This window comes from Chenopodium quinoa, unplaced genomic scaffold, assembly GCF_001683475.1.
Source record: "Chenopodium quinoa cultivar QQ74 unplaced genomic scaffold, ASM168347v1, whole genome shotgun sequence".
NCBI classification, from domain to species: Eukaryota; Viridiplantae; Streptophyta; class Magnoliopsida; order Caryophyllales; family Amaranthaceae; genus Chenopodium; species Chenopodium quinoa.
Window position 1 is genome coordinate 686060 of NW_018745324.1, and position 22626 is coordinate 708685.

The 22626-nt window shown below is 40.1% G+C and overlaps 1 long non-coding RNA gene and 1 pseudogene across 3 annotated transcripts; both read right to left on the reverse strand.

Moving 5' to 3' along the window:
• Positions 1 to 2916: 2916 nt before the first annotated feature.
• LOC110712658 overlaps positions 2917 to 22626 on the reverse strand; it is a 29165-nt pseudogene continuing 9455 nt past the window's right edge.
• LOC110712660 lies at positions 17041 to 21549 on the reverse strand. Of its 3 annotated transcripts, XR_002509646.1 has the most exons (5): positions 21162 to 21549; positions 20899 to 21041; positions 20046 to 20348; positions 19056 to 19954; positions 17041 to 18962 (listed from the first exon to the last, which is right to left on the reverse strand). It is a non-coding gene; the product is annotated as an uncharacterized LOC110712660 (long non-coding RNA). The 3 variants fall into 3 exon arrangements; XR_002509645.1 differs by having other exon boundaries at positions 17041 to 19954; positions 20046 to 21041; XR_002509644.1 differs by having other exon boundaries at positions 20046 to 21549.

The following is a 22626-nucleotide window of genomic DNA, read 5'->3' on the forward strand; positions in this document are numbered from 1 at the left end:
AATCATCATTAGTTTAAAATCATCAAAACCTTATTACTCAACAAACTCAGTGGTACATGATGAATTAGAAAGTTTTTGGTGGTATATGGTGAATTAAGTTAAAACACAGTGGTATATGGTGAAAATTCCGTTCATTCTATTTAAAACTAGATTTACATAAAGCTAATAGTTACACTTTACTAAGTTTATACAATACTAGGCTGAAAATCAGATATAAAGTGATATCAAAATTGAATTCATGGTTCACCGTAAAACTTAATCAGTAATAAACATATTCATGTTTGGTAGCTACTAGGGTTGTACATGTCATATGTAAAAATGCTAATACTTCTAGTGAGGGCAAAGGGGAAGAAAATAAAGAAGAAACTAACCAGTTCAATAATTTAATGCACAAAAACAACTCGGCTTCTGTACATGAGAGATGGATGTGGCTGAAAGTCCTCATTATAACACCAATCATCAAATCTGGCCAGCAAAAGCTGATGGCAATCTTGAAATGGCTTCTTCAATTTCCTGCCAAAGCTGCATAATTAATAGCTGGATTTTGGCATCTAAATAGACAATAATTACTGTAAGTGAGAGTACACAATATTGGCAGAACAGCTACGCAGCAGTAGAATTCGATTTAAGGTGTCAGAAGATGTAACCCAGCTAAAGTTTACTTTGCAATTTTAGGTACAGAATTAAAAATCACTTTCATAAATGGAGGAAATGAAATTTAAATTAAATGGCTAAGCAAAGGCGAAACTGAGTTACTCTATAACATTCAACAAGAGAGAGCACAACTCAAAATCAGGCTGAGTTTTTTTTTTTTTTTTTTTTTTTATTATTATTATTATTTTACGACTAGTTAATTTTTGCTCCCAAGTGAAGATCCAAATATTTTCTCCCTCCTTATCTGGCATCAAGATCAGCTCTTCTCCTGTAATGGGCCAGAATTTTCATCCAAGCAATTTGATGCCATTTATTATAGCTAAACCCATAAACATTATCCTCACTCAGATGCCTTAGAAATAAGGAAGGAAACATAAAGATATTCCCTGGGGATTCTTCAGCACAATTAGCACAGCATAATTGTTTTATACAAAAACAATTTCTCTAACCAAATATAATCTTCTACTCACCGAAAGCCCAGCAAAGGATTCTTCAACACCTATTTTATAACGAGAATAATTTTTCTGACAAAATATAATCTTCAATGCACAGAAAACCAAGCAAAAAAACATACACACAATAATCATCAATCTTTTGCTCCAACTAACCACAGTGCCACCTTAATCCCTCCCCTCTAGAAAAGTAGAATACATATAAGCCATTCACTATAAATTACCTTTAATTTGCGAGGCAAGCACGACCATCAACCAACACTACCAACAAACTCATCTCCTGATTGAAGCAACATGTTTCATTACCAGGAAATTAGGAGTTTTCCTACTTCATCTCAACTATTACTCACATCCTATTTGAATTTGTGAATTTGGGAAAGGAGAGATTGGTATACCCAATTGCTTATAAATCAATATTATGTAATAAGCTTCAAAGCTGAAATCAACTTCAGGAGTTTGCAAATTGGACATCTAAAAAATACCTCCACATAAATGATGCTCGACAATCAGTTCCATTTAGCTTAATGACAGGGAAAAGTAGTATCCCCTAATCAAAAGTAATTACCTAAGTCCTCTAACTAAAGTAGATAGGGAAGTAGGATCGAATCCACAGGGAAACAAGTCTTTCTACTCCTAATTAATTATTATAATCTAAATTATCGAGGTAACCAATATTGTTGTAAATAAAGTCTATACTACGAAGAATAAGATCGAAGGAAATAAAGTAGGGAGAAATTAAATATTAAAATACCTAGGGAATAGGTTCACTAATAAACAATATTCCAGGGCAAATCATAATAAACAATCATCAACCATTGATTAATCAGATTATAAAGGGCTTTCGCTACGTATTATAATCACAGAGTTAATTTACCGGTATTAAATCTCATCTGTCGAATCTCGACTTAACCATTTATAAATTAGTCCGCCTATTGAAACTAAGCCTAAACATCAATTCTCATCTGTCGAATCTCGAATTAATATTGCTAAACTCATACAATTAAATCTGGCCAAACCTAATTGCATAGCATTAAATCAATCAATAGAAAATTAACCAAGCATTGATAATCAACAATCACAAATTTACCCCTTTATAATATTTATTAGATCCCCATAAACCCTAGAAATAAAACTACTCAAGCATCATCATAACTAAACTAATCAAATAAATAAAGCAAGACATAATCAAAGAAGTAAATAAAATAACTGAAATTAAGAGGGAAGAAATTGTTACCAAAAGAAATCTGGATTAATGAAAGTAATTAAGAACAAAGTTGAGAGAGAATTTAAGAGAGAGAAAATATCCTAAGTAGAGAGAGAATCTAAAAGAAAAGGTAATAAAAAATTACGTACATAATTCGTACTTAACAAAAATTAAAACAAAACTAATCAGCTACTAAGAAAAACATGCGCCCGATTGGGCGAACGCCCGATCAGGCCCGCCTTTTTACTCTGCCCTTGCTTGGTATGCTGCGCCCGATCGAGCCTACGCTCACCCGATCGGGCGCGCTTCTTCCTTGAGGTTGCTTTTGCGCGCACCCGCCCGATCGGGCCCGGCTTCTTCTTAGAGGCTTGGATTTCGATTGGGCTCGATTCCTCAACCCAATCCGGATTTCCTCATCGGGTCTTGATTAATTGATCCAATAGCCCCGGTAACACATACCGAGCCCTTAATCACCGGCTCTCACCGATCTTGGGCTTCAAGAATGGTCGTGTCCTTCTAGCTTCCGTAGTAGATCCATGAAAACCCGGGAAAATGCTCCAAAAATGCAATTTCCTGTAAAACTCAACTAAAACTACGAAAATACTAGAAAACACAAATTAGTAATAAAAGTGGCCCTAAAGAGCCAAAAACACTACTAATTATGACCACAGGACGGGGGTAAAACACTATGTAAATTGGACGTATCACTTAATTAGCTGCTATCTGAATATTATGGTGCAAGGCATCAAATTGTAATAGAATAACCTAAGGAGGGGTAGTATGGGTATTCTAGTAATATTATTTGGATAAAAGTCTTTAGTATAACTAGAGAGGGAGGGGAAAGAAAACGGAAAGTTGTGACCTCAAGTCACTATATGAAGAGTTGTGACCTCAAGCCACCATAGAGCTTGGTAGGCTAAACCTACCAATTGTGTAGACCGTATTTTTAATAGTTGAAGCATCAACCTTTCTTCTCTATTTTATTGTTTCATTGCATGTTTATAAGAACTAATCTTGCATATATTCATGAGATTCTGACGGCAAAAAGTAATATGTAAAGGGTAGATATAACCAGGTGTAGGACTACTAAGTGGACAAGGATTAAAACCACATTTGTTAACAAAGAAGAATTGACAAAAGGATGCAAAAGATCAAAATATCCAAGTCATCTCCTATCTGCCATGCACTTATTCCAGTGAATATACATGCATATGCACAAACAATAAATCAAAGAATAAACAATTCCACAGCCACTAGAAAGAAGAAACAAGGCCGGATATTTAAATCTCTTACCTCTACGGAGTAACTTGCAGAAAAGTGGATCAGAAGAATTGCCTTATTCTGAAACTTATCCGCATACTTCACAACCTGCATGATGGTTAAACAAACATCTATAAGAAAATGCAGCATCATTGTACAAACATCATATACAAAAGGATAAAAAAGAAACCTCATCCAGATGTGTATGTCCATAATCTCTTGCATGCACCACGTCAACTGCTTTGCCTAAGAAGGTGCACTGCATGACAACATAAAAGACAGAACATGCCTATTTAATCATCTGAATCTCAAGGAAAAATACAGCTATTTTTCTCCTAAGAAGCTACCAGTGGAGAGAGTGAATTGAGAGCGAAACAGTAGTTGATAGAGAATTCCAGCAATCTTAGACATACAAGTACCGCAAGGTCCACAACCCACTGAAGTCCCTGCCATAATGCCAATAACGTGTTTGGGGCTTTGTGTATTGAGGAAGGACAAGATGATTACAGCTCTAGACCCAAAAACAGAGGCTACTTCTAGAATTAACATTGAAGTTGTGGTGAGCAAAATTCAGCACTATTAATAAGCTTATGCTATGCACATGAGCACATCTAGCAAACTCACAGAACAATATTCCAAACTCAACACTCTCTAAACACAAAAACATTTGTTGGGAGGAAGGGAATTTTTTGGTTTTAAAATAGTACTAAAAAAAGAAGAGGTTGTGCCATTTCCATAACCGTTCAATTTCAAGTTCCAACTAGTGTTCCCCTGCTAAAACTCTTCAACCAAGGACAACAAACAGAGAAAACTCGAGAACCCTTGCTAAATTTGCGAATTTCCCTAATACCCAATAAGTGTTTATCCAAGATTTTTAAGACTGAAAGTATTCCTTCTCCCCGTAAAACTTGTAAGAAGAGCATGATAACGCAAGAGAGGGTTTAAAAAGCAGGTCACATGGATCTTACATCACAAATCATCAACACAAACATCATATACATCCGTTTTGCAGATTGAACAACCAGAACACAAACAAAGAAGAAGGCAGAAGTTCAAATAAATTAAAATTATCAGGAAACATCATTGATCGAACTAGTAATAGTCAATAAATAAATCTGAAAAATCAAGCGCTCATGAAGTGAGTTACCTCCATCACAAGAATCTTTGCCCTCAGCATATCAACATTAGCTGGATCAACAATGAAGTCAGTTGTTGTGTCTCCAGTAAATGCTATCTCAGGTGATGTAGTTGTTGTGGTAATCTGCCAATTTAGAACCAAACCATCAGACAGAAATATGCAAAAGGCAGCAGAACCAAATGCTTAAGAAAGAAGTATGCTAAGTTGCTGTCCACTTATGCATTTGCATAGCTAGTGTTTTGAAACTATACTAGCTCTACAGGCTTGGTAATGGGGGGAAGGTGGAGGGGGGATACAAGAAGCAAGAAGAGTCTACTCAGAATGATATTATGTTTGTCTGTCAATCACAAACTCATCACAAACTACATCCATCTGGACATATGACTAAATGGTTGCATGGAACTCAATATATGGATACATCTAAAGTAAGGAAACAATTCCAAAACAGATACTGTTTGGACCCCCTGTGGGCCCACGTTCATTAAATACAGAAATTACCAAAATGCCCTTAGTTAAACCCTAAACAAGAAAATTCAATCATCATGCACAGCACACATCCCGAGAAACCCTATTATAGCCCAACAGGGCCTAACACGGCCCAGAACGGCCAGAAACCCTAATCCTAACCCTAATCAAGTTAGTTAATCCTCTCCTATAAATGCTTATCTTCACAGATTAGCGAGGTAATTAATTTTTCCACACACTCTCTCTCTAGAAATTCTCTCTCTAAACACAGTTTACTGACTTGACCGTCGGAGGGGCTTTCTCGGGAACACCCCCCGAGGCAGGCAGTTGACTTTCGTTGTTTTGCAGGACTCGGTTTGACCAGACGAGCAGGCTCCCCTACAACTCCGATCCGAAATTCTTTTGCAGAAACAATTGGCGGCGTCTGTGGGGATCTTGTCAAACAAAAAGTCATGGTTACCACCCGTCGAACCAATCCTTCCCAAAACGCTGGTGGGAAGAATCAAACTCAAGGTCAGTCACGCCCACCTCGTCAGCCGCGGAACAACCCGCAATCAAACCGTGAAGATGAAGGTGACAACATGGAGGTTGAACAACCCGTTGATCAAGAAAATCAGCAACCTGTGACTAGGCAAGATCTAGAAAAGCTAACCGAGCAGTTCAACACAACTCTCCAGGACACCCTCAGACAACTAACCGAGAAGCTGTGAAAAACAACCAAGCTGGTTCCTCTCACCGGCCACCACAAGACCAGGGACGCCAAGCGTCGCGGAACAATCAAAGGGCACAGCCCCACAATGTTCCCCCACAATGTTCCCCGACGAAGCGGAGGACAAAGCCGTAGGGCACAGCCCGTCGGTACTACTAGGTCCGCCCTAAGTAGATCTGGAAACCGTCGTCGATCTCCTCATGATCGGCCTGTCATATCACCGGTCCGCATAGAATCCAGCCGGCACTCTACTGCAAGCCGACGCCGGAGGGAAGGTGAACTGGCAAACCGGGTTAGAGACCCGGATGCTAGACGACTCATTGATGAGATGCGCTTACAACGGCGCGAGATGGACGCCCGAGAACTCATTAACAAACGTAGGATAATTGAGCAACGTCAAGCACGTGATAACGATGAGAATAGGGCACGGAGCCGTAGGCAAAGCCGGAGTCCGAGATCGCCTGATCAGCGATCACCTTCTCGTCGGGAGGATGTAGGAGAATCAGAAGATCCTCCACGGCAGGATAGATCTGAGCGAGATACCATATCTCGTCATACAAGCCATAGACCTCGGGAAGAAGAAAGAACTCGAGACCAAGATGAGTAGCCACCACGGTTGCCATCACATTTTTCTACGCCGCTAACTCCATTGAGCCAGGAGCTAATGAATGCCCCAAAAGTGGACAAGGTCAAGATGCCTACTATAGAGCCTTTCGCTGGAACTACCGATCCTGATGAGCACTTAGCCGCATATGCCGCGCAAATGAGTGTGCAAACAAGTTGCGAGGCCACATGGTGTAAGTATTTCCCCACCACTCTAAAGGGACAAGCCTTGTTGTGGTTCCAAAAGTGTGTGCCTAAAGGTAGTATCCATAGCTACCAAGACTTGGAACGTGTGTTTGTTAGTCGTTTCAAGCACACAGCAAGACAGAAAAAAAACAAGTGTCAATCTGATGGTTGTGACACAAGGGAAGACGGAGACCTTGCAGAACTACATACGAAGGTTCAATCAAGAATCTTTGAAAATTCAAAACTTACCAGATGAGACAACCCTAACAGACTTTTTGTGGTCGGGCTGAGTTCCACGGATTTCAAATTTAAGCTATGGAGCGGGCACACAAGAATATACAAGCATCAGTGGCACAAGCCGTGAGAATAATCCACCGGAGAAAAAAAGGAAACATGAGGATGAACCTTCAAGGAGCCAACCATCCAAACGATCCAACCTGATCACAGATCATGGTAACGACCCTCGGTACAACCGTAATCGTCAAGATCTATTTGGACATTAAAGAGAAAAACATGTTGCCAAGGCCTCTTGTAGTTCGGACCCCCGAGGAGAAGAGGGACAAGAGACTCTGGTGCGAGTATCATCGCGAATGCGGGCATACCACAAAGAATTGTAGGGAGTTAAAGAAAGCCCTTGATCAACTTGCTGACGAAGGAAAGCTTAACAAATACCTGAAAGAATCTGACCGCTCGAACAAGGAGAAGGAAAAGGCAAGAGAGACTCGCAGCGACGACACCGGTGGACATGTCGCTGTCATTGCCGGTGGCTTAGCACTCGGAGGATCGATGAACAAAGCGAAAGACAACCTACAAACCTTGCAACATCAAGTGCTCAAAGGTCCCACCCATTTCAACGCCCTCTTCGCCTATCATGACGTTCGGGGGAAAGTCATAACGCCCTTTGCAAGTCCCTCACGACGACCCCTTGGTCATTGAGATGAAAATTGCCAACATCAGAGTCAGTCGAGTGCTCGTCGATAGCGGGTCATCAGCAGACCTCATCACCCTTGATTGCTTGAGGTGTTTGAAATACAACGAAGAAGATTTAGCACCCGTAGACAGACCCTTAATCGGCTTCGGGGGACAATCCGTCTTTCCCAAATGGACAATCCGTTTACCATTCGACTTGGACCCAAAGGGAAGGGTAGATCGGTGATTACCCACTTTTTGGTGGTGGACACGCCCTTGCTCTACAATGTCATACTCGGACGATCGTTATTGAACAAGGTAAAGGTAGCCATACCAGTCTATGAGCTGCTCATGCAATTCGAGCTTGAAGATGGAACAGTTGGAAAGTATATGGAGACCAAGGATCCGCTAGAGAATGCTACATCAATAGCTTGAAGCGAGCATCAGCAGCACACGCTGAACCATCGAAGAAGAACAAAATAACCGACCCTTCCGTCCTTTTCACTGAAGAATCGAGGGGAATTGACAAACCCCAGCCCATAGAAGAAGATAAGGAAGAAGTCATTGGCACCACAGAAGAAACGGTGCGGGTCGGAACAAATATCGACGCTGCATTGCGCACTCAAATAATTAATGTGCTTAAGGCACATCGTGATGTCTTTGCCTACTCAGTAAACGAGATGCCCGGCATAGACCCTGCCATTATGATTCACCGCTTGAACATCAAGCCAGGCTACAAGCCTGTTAAACAAAAGTTGAGGCATCAAGGCCCCGAGCGCACCGCGACAGCTGCAGCAGAGGTAAAAAAGCTACTCGAAGCAGGGTTCATTAAAGAATGCCAGTATACGAATTGGCTTGCGAATGTTGTGTTGGTCAAGAAACCCTCTAGGGCATGGAGGATGTGCGTCGACTTCACTGACTTAAACAAGGCGTGCTCCAAAGATGACCATCCTCTCCCTAAAATAGACAAGCTTGTGGATTCAACGGCTGGACATGCTCTATTCAGCTTCATGGATGCAAACGCGGGATATCATCAAATCCCCATGGAAGAAGAAGACCAGCCACATACCGCGTTCATCACTAACCAAGGAGTATATTGTTACAAGGCCATGCCTTTCGGCCTCAAAAATGCTGGAGCCACATATCAGAGGTTTATCAACAAAATCTTCGAAGGGCAATTAGGGAGAAACGTCGAAGCCTACGTTGATGACATGATAGTAAAGAGTCGCCACGAGAAGGACCATGTCACAGACTTGGTCGAAACGCTTGTGACATTGAGAAAATATGGGATGAAGTTAAATCCCAGAAAGTGTGTGTTTGGAGTCAAGGGAGGCAAATGCCTTGGCTTCCTTGTTAATGAGAGGGGCATTGAAGCTAACCCCGACAAAATCAGAGCCATCCTAGATATGCAGACCCCTAGAAGTGTAAAGGAGGTGCACTGACCGCCTTGGCAGGTTTCTTTCAAAGTCGGCAGACAAGAGCTTATCTTTTTTCAACACCCTCAAGAGAAAAGTGTTCCAATGGGACGCAGCAGCCGAGATCGCCTTCCAACAGCTAAAAGAACACTTGGCCTCTCTTCCCAAGTTGGTTTCCCCTCTGCCAGGGGAGACATTGTTCTTATATTTGGCTATATCAGAATACTCTTCTAGCGCAGTGTTGGTTGCCGAGAGGGATAGATCACAACACCCGGTATATTTCGTCAACAGAGGAGCCAAAGTATCCCCAAATTGAGAAGTTGGTGTTCGCCCTAGTCACGGCAAGCCGAAAAGCTGAAGCCATACTTTCAGTCTCACCCCATCAAAGTTTTGACTAGTCATCCAATAAAGAAGGCAATCGAAGGGAGAAACCACTCAAATAGAATGACAGATTGGGCAGACTTTTGGTCTTGAGTATGAGCCTAGGAGGGCAATAAAAGCACAAGCTCTAGCATGATGATGGATCCAAGCCATGGCAATTATATGTAGATGGCTCCTCCTCCAAGGCAGGAAGCGGGGCCTGCATTTTGATCATGTCACCGAGCAGCGAAAAGTTCGAGTATGCAGTCAAGTTCGACTTCAACGCCTCAAACAATGAGGCAGAATATGAGGCCCTCATCTTGGGGTTAGAGTTGTGCCAGGTGGCGAGAGTCATGGCAGTTCATGCCTTCTCTGACTCCCAATTGATCGTGAGCCAAGTCCAAGGGGAATTCGAAGCCAAGGAAGATAGCATGCGCATGTATCTCAACAAGGTCAGAGAAACTGCTTCGCCGTTGTCCGAATTTCACATCAAGCATCTTCCAAGGGCAAATAACCAACAGGCTGATGCCCTTGCACGAATGGCTAGTTCCGCCAAGAGGCTCGGCCCTCACTCTATAATATGGGAAGTTCTCAAACAACCAAGCATCAATGCACCTGCAGTTCACTACTTGGACCGGTCAGATACTTGGATGGATCAAATAGTGTACTACATGCGAGACAACAAACTACCAGAAAATCCTAAAGAGGCCGACACAATTAGGAAACGAGCAGAATGGTTCGTTTGGCACGAAGGAAACCTATACAAGAAGTCGTACACTCATCCCCTCCTCAACTACATCACCCCAGAAGATGGAAATTATGTTCTAGATAAGCAAATTCAAAAGTTCATATGGCGTAACATCATCACAAGGTTTGCCATGCCCAGAAGTCTCGTATCAGACAATGGGAGACAATTCTATAGTCGACCGACTGTTGAGTATTGCGAGAGGTTTGGAATACACACAAGCTTTAGTGTTGTATCTCCCCCTCAAGCAACAAAATCATACTCCACGGCCTACAAACTATGTTGGAAGGGGCCAAGGGGTCATGGGTTGATGACCTACCAGGTGTTCTATGGTAAGCTAGAACAACTCCGAAAGATGCAACGAGCCAAACCCCGTTCGCCCTTGTTTATGGCAGCGAGGCTGGCTACCAGTCGAAATAGGGATTCTATCCCCAGGATCACATTCTACGATTATAGGGTGAATGAAGAAAACAAAAGCATGGATTTAGATCCATTGCCTGAAATAAGGGGCAACGCCCTACTCAGATCAATCGCACAAAAACAGAAAATGACCCGTCACTTCAATAGGAGGGTCAAGGAGAAGCAGATCGGAGTAGGAGATTGGGTGCTACGCAATATAGGCCACAGGCCGCAAGCCCGAGCTAGGAAAGTTATCGCCCAATTAGGAAGGGCCCTATAAGGTCACAGAACAAGTTGCAAACGGGACCTTTCGCCTAGAGTCTCCCGAAGGCAGAGCCTTAGAAAGGCCATGGAACGCGGAGAACCTCAGAAGGTTTTATGTTTAAATTCATATTGTTCAGTATTCAATGCTTACACGATGTAATGGGGGCATGGGTACTACATATAAAGGCTATGTGAACATTTCATCATTGTAAGACGTTTGGTCATAGAACAAGTGCATTTGTTGCCACAATAGTAATCAATTTTCGTTAATAGCAAACTTCATATTTTTCATTCGAAATTTTCATTTCCATTTTACCACTAAGCTACAAGTTTACCATCATCGCCCATCCAAGGGGCTCATTAGCCCTAAAAGGCACCAAACACATCATCGCCCATCCAAGGGGCTCATTAGCCCCAAAGGGCACCAAACACATCATCGCCCATCCAAGGGGCTCATTAGCCCCAAGGGGCACCAAACACGTCATCGCCCATCCAAGGGGCTCATAAGTAGGGCTGGAAAAAGCTGACCCGACCCGACAACCCGACCCGAACCCAACCCGAAATAAATGGGTTTTGATAGAGATTTTCAACCCGTTTATGTAATTGGGTCAACCCGAACCCGACATGAAGTTAAATGGGTCGGGTTCAGGTTGAAAATCCCAACCCGAAACCAACCCGCATAAACCCGTTTATTTAATTGGGTCGGTTTCAGGTCGGGTCAACCCGAACCCAACCCGCTTAACTTAAAACCCTAATTTTAAAATATGGGCCAAGCCCAAATTATCTAACCCTAATTCCCTAAAGACCTAAAGTCCTAAACGGCTAAAACAATCCCCTTTCTCTCGCCGCTTTCTTTAACTCAAACTCTCTCTCTTCTCAGTTTCTCTCTCTTCTCTCCTCTCTTTTCTCTCTCTAACTCTTGAAAATTGAAATAAAAATGCTTGAACCTTGAAGATTGAAGCTTCATCTCAAACATTCTGAAGGTAATAATCCTATTATTCGATTTTTTATGAGTTTGTTTGCTCATGAGTCATTTGTTTATGCAATTTCCTTGATTTGGTTATGCAATTTTCAGATTTCTTTGATTTTTTAATGCGATTTTTTGCTATTATGGTTTATGTATGCTTTGTTTATGTGATTTAATCATTTAATGTTGTTCGTTTGTTATTTTCTTACTCTGCAATTTCTTTCGAACATTTAATTTGTTATTTACTTATTTTGCGATTATTTGCGATTTGTTTGTGCGATTTTTTGCCCTGATTTGATTTTCTTACTCTGCAATTTCATGAGTTTGATTCTTTATGTCATGACTCATGAGTTTACACTTCTGTTTTTCATGTTTTATCTTTTATGCCATGAGTGTAATTCTTTTTTAATTTATTCACAGATGGCTAATAGCCCTAATCCTGATGAACCCATTGATCTTTCGGATTCTGATTCAGATGATGAAGTCTCTGATTCTCATCAAACGGAATCAAAGAAGAAAACCTCTAATGTCACCTCGCTGAATAAGCCTGGAATTCATTTCAAGCGCCAACGAAAGCTCACTTCAGATGTGTGGGCAAATTTTGAATTCCTTGATAAACCTGACGAACAAGGTAACATCATTTGCAAGTGTAAAAAATGTGGGCAGAAATATAATGCTGAAAGTAGGCAAGGAACTGGTAATTTAAAACGCCACATTAAGAAATGTAAAAAAAGGACCTTTAAAGATGTGGGTCAGATGATTATTGATTCAAGCAGTTCTGGTTCTATGATGAATAGGGTTCCTACAATTGATTATGATATTGTTCGTGAGATGTTGTCTATTGCTGTGGTGAAACATGATTTGCCTTTTCAGTTTGCTGAATATAGTGCTGTTAGGAAGTTGATTAATTACATAAATCCTGATGTTAAACTTGTGTCTCGAAATACTTTGAAGGCTGATGTTCTGAAAATGTTTAAGAGGGAAAAAGATAAACTTAAGGAGGAGTTGAGTGAAGTTAAGGGTAGGATTTCTCTTACATCTGATTGTTGGACTTCAATTACTACTGATAGTTACATGTCTTTGACTGCCCATTTTGTTGATAATCAATGGAATTTGCAAAAAAAATTCTGAACTTTCGTTTTTTGCCTCCACCTCACACCGGTGTCCATATGTCTGACCATGTCTATGATTTGCTTAAAGAGTGGGGTATCCAAAAGAAAATCATGTGTATTACTCTTGATAATGCTTCCTCTAATGATGTGTTTGCTGATGTAATTAAAAATGAACTTGATTTGGTATGTGGGGGGGATTATTTCCATGTGAGGTGTTGTGCACATATCCTAAATTTAATTGTGCAAGATGGGTTAAAAGAAATTAATGAGGCTGTTGTTAAGGTGAGAGAAACTGTGAAGTATTGTAAAGGGTCTCATGCTAGAAAGCAACGTTTTTTGACTTGTGTGGCACATGTTGAACTAGACTCAAGTAGAGGATTGAGACAAGATGTCCCTACTAGATGGAATTCAACTTATTTGATGTTAGAGAATGTTTTGTACTACAAAAAAGCTTTTCTTCATTTTCAAAAGGTTGATGCCAATTACATTCATTGTCCAACAAATGAGGAGTGGGGGAGAATAGAGAAGTTATTCAGATTTTTGAAGGTCTTTTTTGATGTGACAAATGTTTTTTCGGGTACTAATTATCCTACCGCTAATGTATACTTCCCAAATGTGTTGAAAATCCGTTTACTCTTGAAAGAGGAGCTTGAAAATTCTGATAACTTTATGCATAGGATGGCAGCAAGAATGAATGAGAAATTTGCTAAATATTGGACCAACTTTAGCATAATCATGGTTGTGGTTGTTGTTTTAGACCCTCGATTTAAGTATGAGTTTGTGGAGTGGGCTTTTAAGAAGGTGTATGGGGAAATAGAGGGTACTAATGAGTTGGTGAAGTTTAAGGAAAGGTTGGATTATTTATATGGTGCTTATGTGACTGAGGCTTCCACAACAACACCACGAACAAGGCGTCGTTCTTCTAGACAGCCTAATGAAGAGCAAGTTGATGTTGCTTCTGATTCTTTTATGATGGTAACTGTGAACACTTGCTTTTTGTTTGATAATCAGCTTTAAATTCTGTTTTTTGTATGCTTTATTGTAATTTTTGTTTAAACATCTTTTAGGACTTTGATAACTTCTCTTCTAGCAAATCATATGTTCCTGCTAAATCTGACTTGCAAATCTACTTGGAAGAGCCATTGATTCCTCGTGCAACCAACATTAATATTCTATATCATTGGAAAACAAATGTTGTGAGGTATCCAATTCTTTCAAAGATGGCAAGGGACATCCTTGCAATCCCTATTTCAACAGTAGCTTCAGAAAATCTGCCTTCAGTACTGGTGGTCGAGTTTTGGACTACTATAGAAGCTCTTTGAAACCAAACACAGCAGAAGCAATCATTTGCCTCAAAGATTGGACTTTTGGTGAAGGTATGAAAATAGTTTATGTATTTAAAATTACAATTTTTTTTGTTTCTTTTGTGTACTATTTTATTTATGCTTAAGGCTGAAATTAACTTTTGTATGTATTCTTTTGGTTGTAGCTAATATGGATCCGCAATTGCAAGATTTATGTGGAAAAATCATGGCCATGAAAGTCAACGATGATGTGGGGGATACTCCCAGTCCCAGCCCTCCACAAAGTGCACCAGAAAGTCCTGCTGTCATGGAGAGTCAAACCTGATTATGTTGTTAATTTCTTCTAAAATTAGTTGATGAAACTGTTACTGTTATTTTGGACATGTATTTGGTTTTCTAGTTAGAACTTTTATTTGCCTACTTAGAAGTATTTTGGACATGTAACTTTTGGAAATATTTTGGACTTGTTGGCTGGCTACTTTTCAAGTTTTAGTTGCTGATGTGAGTGTATGAAACTATGAAGTATGGACAATGCACTAATGCTGCAGGATTTTCTTGAATTATGTTGTTAAGTTATGTTTGCTTGAATTATGTGTTGAATTTGAAGTCTTGAATACTTGAATCTTACAGGTTAAAGAAATTAGTCAAATTACAGGTTAAAAAAATTACAGTATAAAGAAATTAGTAAATTACAGGTTTTTATTTTATTTTTTTTTAATTAAAAAAAATCAGGTTTAGGCGGGTCGGGTTCAGGTCGACCCGTTTATAATCAGGTCGGGTTCAGGTTGGTTTTTTTGACCTGTTTAAGTAAACAGGTCGGGTTCAGGTTGGGGGGGGGGGTCCTGACCCGTTTATGTAAACAGGTCGACCTGAACCTGACCCGACCCGACCTGTTTGCCAGCCCTACTCATAAGCCCTAAGGGGCGTTAAACACATTATCGCCCATCCAAGGGGCTCAATAGCCCCAAGGGGCGCCAAACATATATCGCCCACCCAAAGGGCTTGGCTGCCCCAAAGGGCATCAAACATAATAAATACAAGTAAACATAAGTGAGCCAGACAATCTGTTTCTTCATTGATGTTGCTTTAAATACAAGTCTACTTGAAAATAAAGGGATACAAAAACAAGGAAAAGCAATAAAAAAGGAAACTAGTCCTAATGAGAATGAGAGCTAGAAGCAACATCCTCGGAAGCATCATCCTTAGAACCACCCTTTTTCAGCACATGATATCGATGATTGTCCAAGGGGGCATTGATCAACAGTTGGTTGATTCTCTTGGGCTTGACTACCTTGACCCTCATCACAGAGCGAGAAATTCTTCATCACAAGCTCGCTCTTGAGGATTTCTTGGTACTTGCCATAGAGAGGCTCGAACTGAAGGTCAGGGTGAACAAGTTCAAAGGCAGCCTGTAGGCGACGGACTCCCGTTTCTTGCCCTAAATCGTTAGCTTCGACGCACTCTTCTTCAAGGTGGGCCCGGCCATCTGTTGTTTGGAGCCAAGCCTTCGCTATCTCTTGTTGAGTAGCACCAGTCGCCTTCAATTGCTCCTCATGGCCAACTTTTCCTCTGCGGACTCCTCTGGAGTCGTCTTCAACTGTTCCTTGACCTGATTCTTTTCTTTTCTGGAAATTCTTTGTGATAGTTGTTTTCTTAAGCCTCGTCATCTCTTCGAGCTGCGACCGTAGGTTGGCAACTTGCTCCTTAAGCGAATTGACTTCTTGCATAAGTGCATAATTTTCCTTAGCTAAGCCTGTGACCATAAGCCCTCGCTGTGCAAATGCGGCGGCTCGTACCGAATACTGAAGATGATGAAGTAAGGGCGTGTTAATCACGGTACAACAGTGAAAGTAACAATAAGGAAAAAGAGGGTCACAAACCTCAGCCCATGATTGTTGCATGATCTTAAACTCTTCCTCGTGATCCAATCCTTTAAAGTGGTCCGCATACTGAGTAGGGCCTCGCTGAGTAGGGCATGATCTTAAACCTACGGTCGCAGCTCGAAGAGATGACGAGGCTTAAGAAAACAGCTATCACAAAGAAGTTCCGGCTCAGAAAAGAAAAGAATCAGGTCAAGGAACAGAGGAAGACGGCTCTAGAGGAGTTGGAGTCCACAAAGGAAAAGTTGGCCAATGTTGAGGAGCAATTGAAGGCGACTGGTGCTACTCAACAAGAGATAGCGAAGGCTTGGCTTCAAACAACAGACGGCCGGGCCCACCTTGAAGAAGAGTGCGTCAAAGCTAACGAGTTAGGGCAAGAAACGGGAGTCCGTCGCCTACAGGCTGCCTTTGAACTTGTTCACCCTGACCTTCAGTTCGAGCCTCTCTATGGCAAGTACCAAGAAATCCTCAAGAGCGAGCTTGATGAGATGATGAAGAATTTCTCGCTCTGTGATGAGGGTCAAGGTAGTCAAGCCCAAGATCAACCAACTGTTGATCAATGCCCCTTGGCCAATCATCGATATCATGTGCTGAAAAAGGGTGGTTCTAAGGATGATGCTTCCGAGGATGTTGCTTCTAGCTCTCATTCTCATTAGGACTAGTTTCCGTTTTTATTGTTTTTCCTTGTTTTTGTATCCCTTTATTTTCAAGTAGACTTGTATTTAAAGCAACATCAATGAAGAAACAGATTGTCTGGCTCACTTATGTTTACTTGTATTTATTATGTTTGATGCCCTTTGGGGCAGCCAAGCCCTTAGGGTGGGCGATATATGTTTGGTGCCCCTTGGGGCTATTGAGCCCCTTGGATGGGCGATAATGTGTTTAACGCCCCTTAGGGCTTATGAGCCCCTTGGATGGGCGATGACGTGTTTGGTGCCCCTTGGGGCTAATGAGCCCCTTGGATGGGCGATGATGTGTTTGGTGCCCCTTGGGGCTAATGAGCCCTTTGGATGGGCGATGATGGTAAACTTGTAGCTTAGTGGTAAAATGGAAATGAAAATTTTACTTTGAAGCCAAGGAAGATAGCATGCGCATACTATCTTCCTTGGGGCGCATGCTATCATTCGAAATTCCTTTGGGGCTAATGAGCCCCTTGGATGGGCGCTAATGAAAATTTTACTCATTGCCTTCTTGAAGGCTGAGCTTGGTAATCTTCGGGAGTCGTACTAGAGCTTTGCCCTGGTATCCGGGGCCGAGGTAACTTTCCCCTGGGTCAAAAATGACAAATCAGTGAGATTCAAACCATTAAATGCATTCAAAGTCAACAAAGATAGCTTACCAAGGGTGGGGGAGGTATCTCCCTGGTTCCGTTCTTTAGTAACTTCCTCACCGCGGCAGCTTGCAGGGCTTTCTGAGTTTTCAATGCTTCTGAATCCATGAATCCTGCTCGGAAGTAGGAAAAAGTTAAAACAGCAACACAAAGATACCTATAATTATAATGCGTGCAGAAGACCCCCCTCTAGCATACCCTTTGAGCGGAAGTCAAGGCCAATTGTACAAAGCTTCTTTTCATCCTCTAGAAAGGCTCGGTTGGGTATCCAATTCATGGGTAATTGAACAGCGTCGCCATTGACCACGAGACCCTTAGTTTTCAACAAAAGGGCAACTACAGCTTCCTTCCTGTTCATGGGTGGAACGTCGAAATTTAAACTCAAATTGGGTTCCCCTAAATTCGGGATCAATGGGATGTCCCAAGTACGACAGTAAACAAACATAAACAGGCCACGCCAGTGTTTGACGTTTGATTGTTGGTCGTGCACCACTTTGTAACCATTGCGGATGCGAAAGGCCCACCAGCCAGGACCGAAATCCTTGGAGGGTATCAATTTGAACAAGTTTCTCCAAAGCCTTCAAGTTGGGAGTTTGCCCTATCATGGTACAAACCACCAAAAAAGAGTACACTTTTAGCCAAGAGTTAGGCGTCAAATTGCAAATGGCTAAGTTGTACTCCTGCAACAAAGTCCTGACAAAAGGATGAAGGGCAAAGCGCATTCCCTGCTTCATTAAACCCCAATATACAGCGGTAAACCCCGGAGGTGGAGTCGTGGGAGTGTCCCCATCTTCAGGAGCATACCCCACGTATTGGCCGGTTACACCATACTGCTCAATCATGAACCGTGAGATTTGGCCTAGGCGGATTTTTTCTTGAAACACCGCCCTCAACCCATAGGCTTGCAGGCCTCCCCCATGCGCGTTGCCCTGGTAATTGCGTTCTTCATTGTCCTGGTCTTCGGCAACCTCCATCACTATAACTACACCCTATGTTACATGGACTCGGGTACGTGAGTCGGACACGGACACGTGTCCGAGTGTCCGATTCGTCAATTTCCAAAATTTTAGGACACGGGGACTCTGTCCTATATTTGGACACGGGTGCGGGGACACGGCACTTTCATTTTTTGCAATAAAATTATACATTACAAAATATTTAATATTTCATTAATATTCAAAAAATTTACAGTTTGCAACTTTTCTGTTTTCATAATTTTCAATACATATTCTGATTTTTATGCACCCATATTACATATTGGATGACATTTCTTAATTTCTAACTACTTTCTTACATTGATACCAATCAGAACATAGTTAAATAGATATGTAACTCACAACATAAAAGCATTTTACCATGTACATTAGCTATACATCTATCAAACTAACATGGCCATGCAAAAGCAAAAAAGGCTACTAAATACTAACACTTAGTCACTAACAGTGCTAAAGCAATCCAAAATAAAGGAGTTTATTTAGATATCACCAGGGATCCTGAGCCTCCTTTCATCCAACTCAAACCTCTAACGTCATGGCTTCAATCTCAGGTTCATTAAGAGATAATTCCACCAGCTCCAAGATGTGATCTACATCCATGACATCTCCTCCTTACAAGTAAAAAAAAAAAGACAATACATCAGCAATTTAGAATAAGATTCTTTAAATTTAAGTTTAAAAATACTTTGTTCACAATAACTTACCTATGTCCCAATAAGAGCTTGGCCCCTCACGATACTCGTTTTTCTTCCTAGCAAGCAAACGGAGGTTCATATGCACATAAACCAAGTCTTCAAGTCTGCTAGAAGTTAATCTGTTTCTCTTAGTGGTTTGAATAGTTCCATATGTGCTCCAATTCCTCTCGCAACATGATGATGAGGCTGGTTGGGAAAGCAATTTAAGAGCCAACCCTTGGAGTAATGGTGTGGAAGCACCATAATTGGCCCACCATGACAGAGGCTCCTCTTCGTTCCTTGCATTCATGACATGAATTTGACCAAAGTAATCCAAACCACAAGCAAAAGCTCCATACTCCTTGTACACTTTTTTAAGATCATCCGGGTTAGGAAACAATCTACGAAAGCACAAATCTCTATTTATAGACACTTCTTCATCTTCATTAGGAGCTACTCGACGTACCCCATTGCTTGAAGCTTGCAACCAGCCCTCACTATAGTATTTAGGAACTAATGAGTGAGCCAAACAATGCAAAGGAGTGTTGCTCTTATTCCATAATGAATTGCATTGAAGAAGTTTGAGCTATCGGTTAGTATGTTTTTATCCTCTTGCTCAAATATAACTCTTTTCACTTCTTGTATGGTTGTGTCCCACATGTCATAAACATACGGTAGGACATTGGAATCCATATCTGCTACCCTTAAAAACTTCATCAAAGGCTCGGTGAAACTCAAGAAATAATCTACTTTGTCCCACCATCCATCACTGACTATCAAGTCTTTGATATCCCTTGCTTGGATTACAGTGGCAGATTTTCCAGTCACTTTAAAATTCTTCCAGTCCACATCCATAACCATCTTCTCAAGTGCTTCTTTGACCCTTCGAAGTCGCATGGCCATCACAATGTTAGAGGCAAATCTGGTTTCTGCAACTTTCAGAAGTTTGACATCAGAATATTGATCGAAAATTGTCTTTGACAGACCATGATTTGTGATGAACACATTGATCTCATTTACCTGAGAAACTAAGTCTTTTATCCATTTGCACTCTTCATAGTGAGAAGATTTCTCATTTGGCTCACAGATTGCTTTGATGGCCAAATTCACACAATGAACAGCACAGGGAGTCCAAAATATATGAGGGAATCTTTCTTCAATCTTACCACCTGCTGCCTTGTAATTTGCAGCATTATCGGTCACAATTTGCACAACCTTCTCATCTCCAATCTCTTCAATGATCTGAAAAAAAAATACCTGCAATATAGTCTGCACTTTTTTGTAAAACATCACTAGCATCCACAGCTTTCATGAACATCGGCCCTGCACCAGAAGCGACCATAAGGTTGATTAATGGCCTTGATTGGCCATCAGAGCAAATTGAAGCCCCCCTCTTCTTCCATGAATCTTTTATAGGCTGTAATAACTCTCCTACATGTGCTTTTAGTTGGGCTAAGAGAGTAGTACTAAGTCTTGTAGGGGTTGGAGGTCCATATCCACTTAAATTACCATTAGCAAGTCTTTGACAAAATGCTCTGAAATAGGGATTTCTTGCAAAATTAAAAGGAATAGCACCTGTGTAAAATGCCATGGCACATTCTTTATCTGCCTCCTCCCTCTCTAGGACATTAAATGAGTATTCTAAACTTCCTTTCCTTTTCTTATGTTGTATAATGTCAGACCCTTCAGGAAGTGATACATAGTCTCTTTATTGTTTTGCATTAAGTGCATGTTTTGCCTTTTGTTCTTCTGCCTCATCATATTCTTTCTTTATTTGGCGGTAAACATCATCAGAAATTATTTTACAAGCTTCAACACCTAGGTTAGGAATTTTTAATAAATGTCCTTTAAGTCTTGAGTAAGAACCAGTTACCTTCTTGCCACAATACTTGCATGTCCATACTCTGTTTCCACCTCCTCCTGTAGTTGTGAGCACTGTAACATGATTCCACAATGGTGCATTATCGAATCCGATGTTTTTTGTTGGACGATTGATGGGCTTCATTTGTTTTGGTCCTGGTAGTGAAATTACAGAAATAAATTAGGTTGCAACAACAAGCATTTTGTTACTGATTGTATAATAAACTGTCAAAGTGAATTAAAAACTCAAATGAAACAATTTAGCAAGAATCTGACTAATTATCTAGTAATTAGACGTGATAAAGGTCTTGATCTTGATCTTCTCTGAATAATTGGAGAAGAATGTGAGAGATAGTTTATGTAACTATGGTGTTGAGAGGGAAAATGAAATTTTGGGAGGGAATGGGGCTAGTTGTAATTGAATGGGCGGTGGAGATTAAATCATGGAAAAGTTTTTTTTGAAGTCATCATTGCAATACAGTGCTAGGCTTGTAGACCTTAAGGCTAGTGTGCTTCCACTAAGTCTAATGAATTATAATATTATAAGAAGAATCTAGTAATTGTTGTTAGGGGGGAAGACTCTAGTCATCTACCACAATTTCATCGTATGAGTATGTGGGTTTATTATTATTATTATTATTATTATTATTACTTAGTAATAAGTTTTAAGATGTTAAGTCCCTCAATTTCTAATTACTTAATAAGTTTTAACATGTTAAGTCATAGTTCAATATAATATTATCTAGTAAGTTTTAATAAGTTCAGACAAATAAGTTCATAAAGTATTACAAAGTACTTATAATAAGTTTAATCAACTATTATCTAATAATCTCTTATAGGTTAAGAAGTTAAGAGTAGTTAATAATAGTTCATTTCACTATTACTTAATTACCTTTATCTCACGATAGTCTAATAAGCTGGATCTTATAGGTTAACATTAGTTAACACTAGTACATACACATTCAATCTAACGATAATTACACCTTTTCATACTTTCTTTACTACTTAATCACCTTTTTCTCACGATAATCTAATAAGCTGGATCTTATAGGTTAACAGTAGTTAAGACTGGTATCCATTCAATCTAACGATAATTACACCTTTTCATGCTTTCTTTATTACATAATTACCTTTATCTCACGATAGTCTAATAAGTCGGATCTTATAGGTTAACAGTAGTTAAGACTGGTATCCATTCAATAGAACGATAATTACACCTTTTCATACTTTCTTTATTACTTAATGACCTTTATCTCACGATAGTCAACCGGATCTTATAGGTTAACAGTAATTAAGACAAGACTGGTATCCATTCAATAGAACGATAATTACACCTTTTCATACTTTCTTTATTACTTAATCACCTTTTTCTCACAATAATCTAATAAGCTAGATCTTATAGGTTAATAGTAGTTAAGACTAGTTCCCATTCAATCTAATGATAATTACACCTTTTTATACTTTCTACATTATTTAATCAACTTTTTTTTTTTTTTTACAAACTTACATTTTTTATTCTTTCTATTACTCTATCTTAATTATAATAAGTTACATTCTTTATTACAACCTTCGTGTTTAAATAAATAAAACATTTTTATTTTTTTACTATTCATCTATTATTATTATTATTATTTTTATTATTATTTTTATTTTATTATTATTATTGTTACCTTTTGTTCTTTTTCTTCACCTTAATTTTAGTCTTATTTATTTCTTACTTTTTTTTTTGAAGAATTATTTA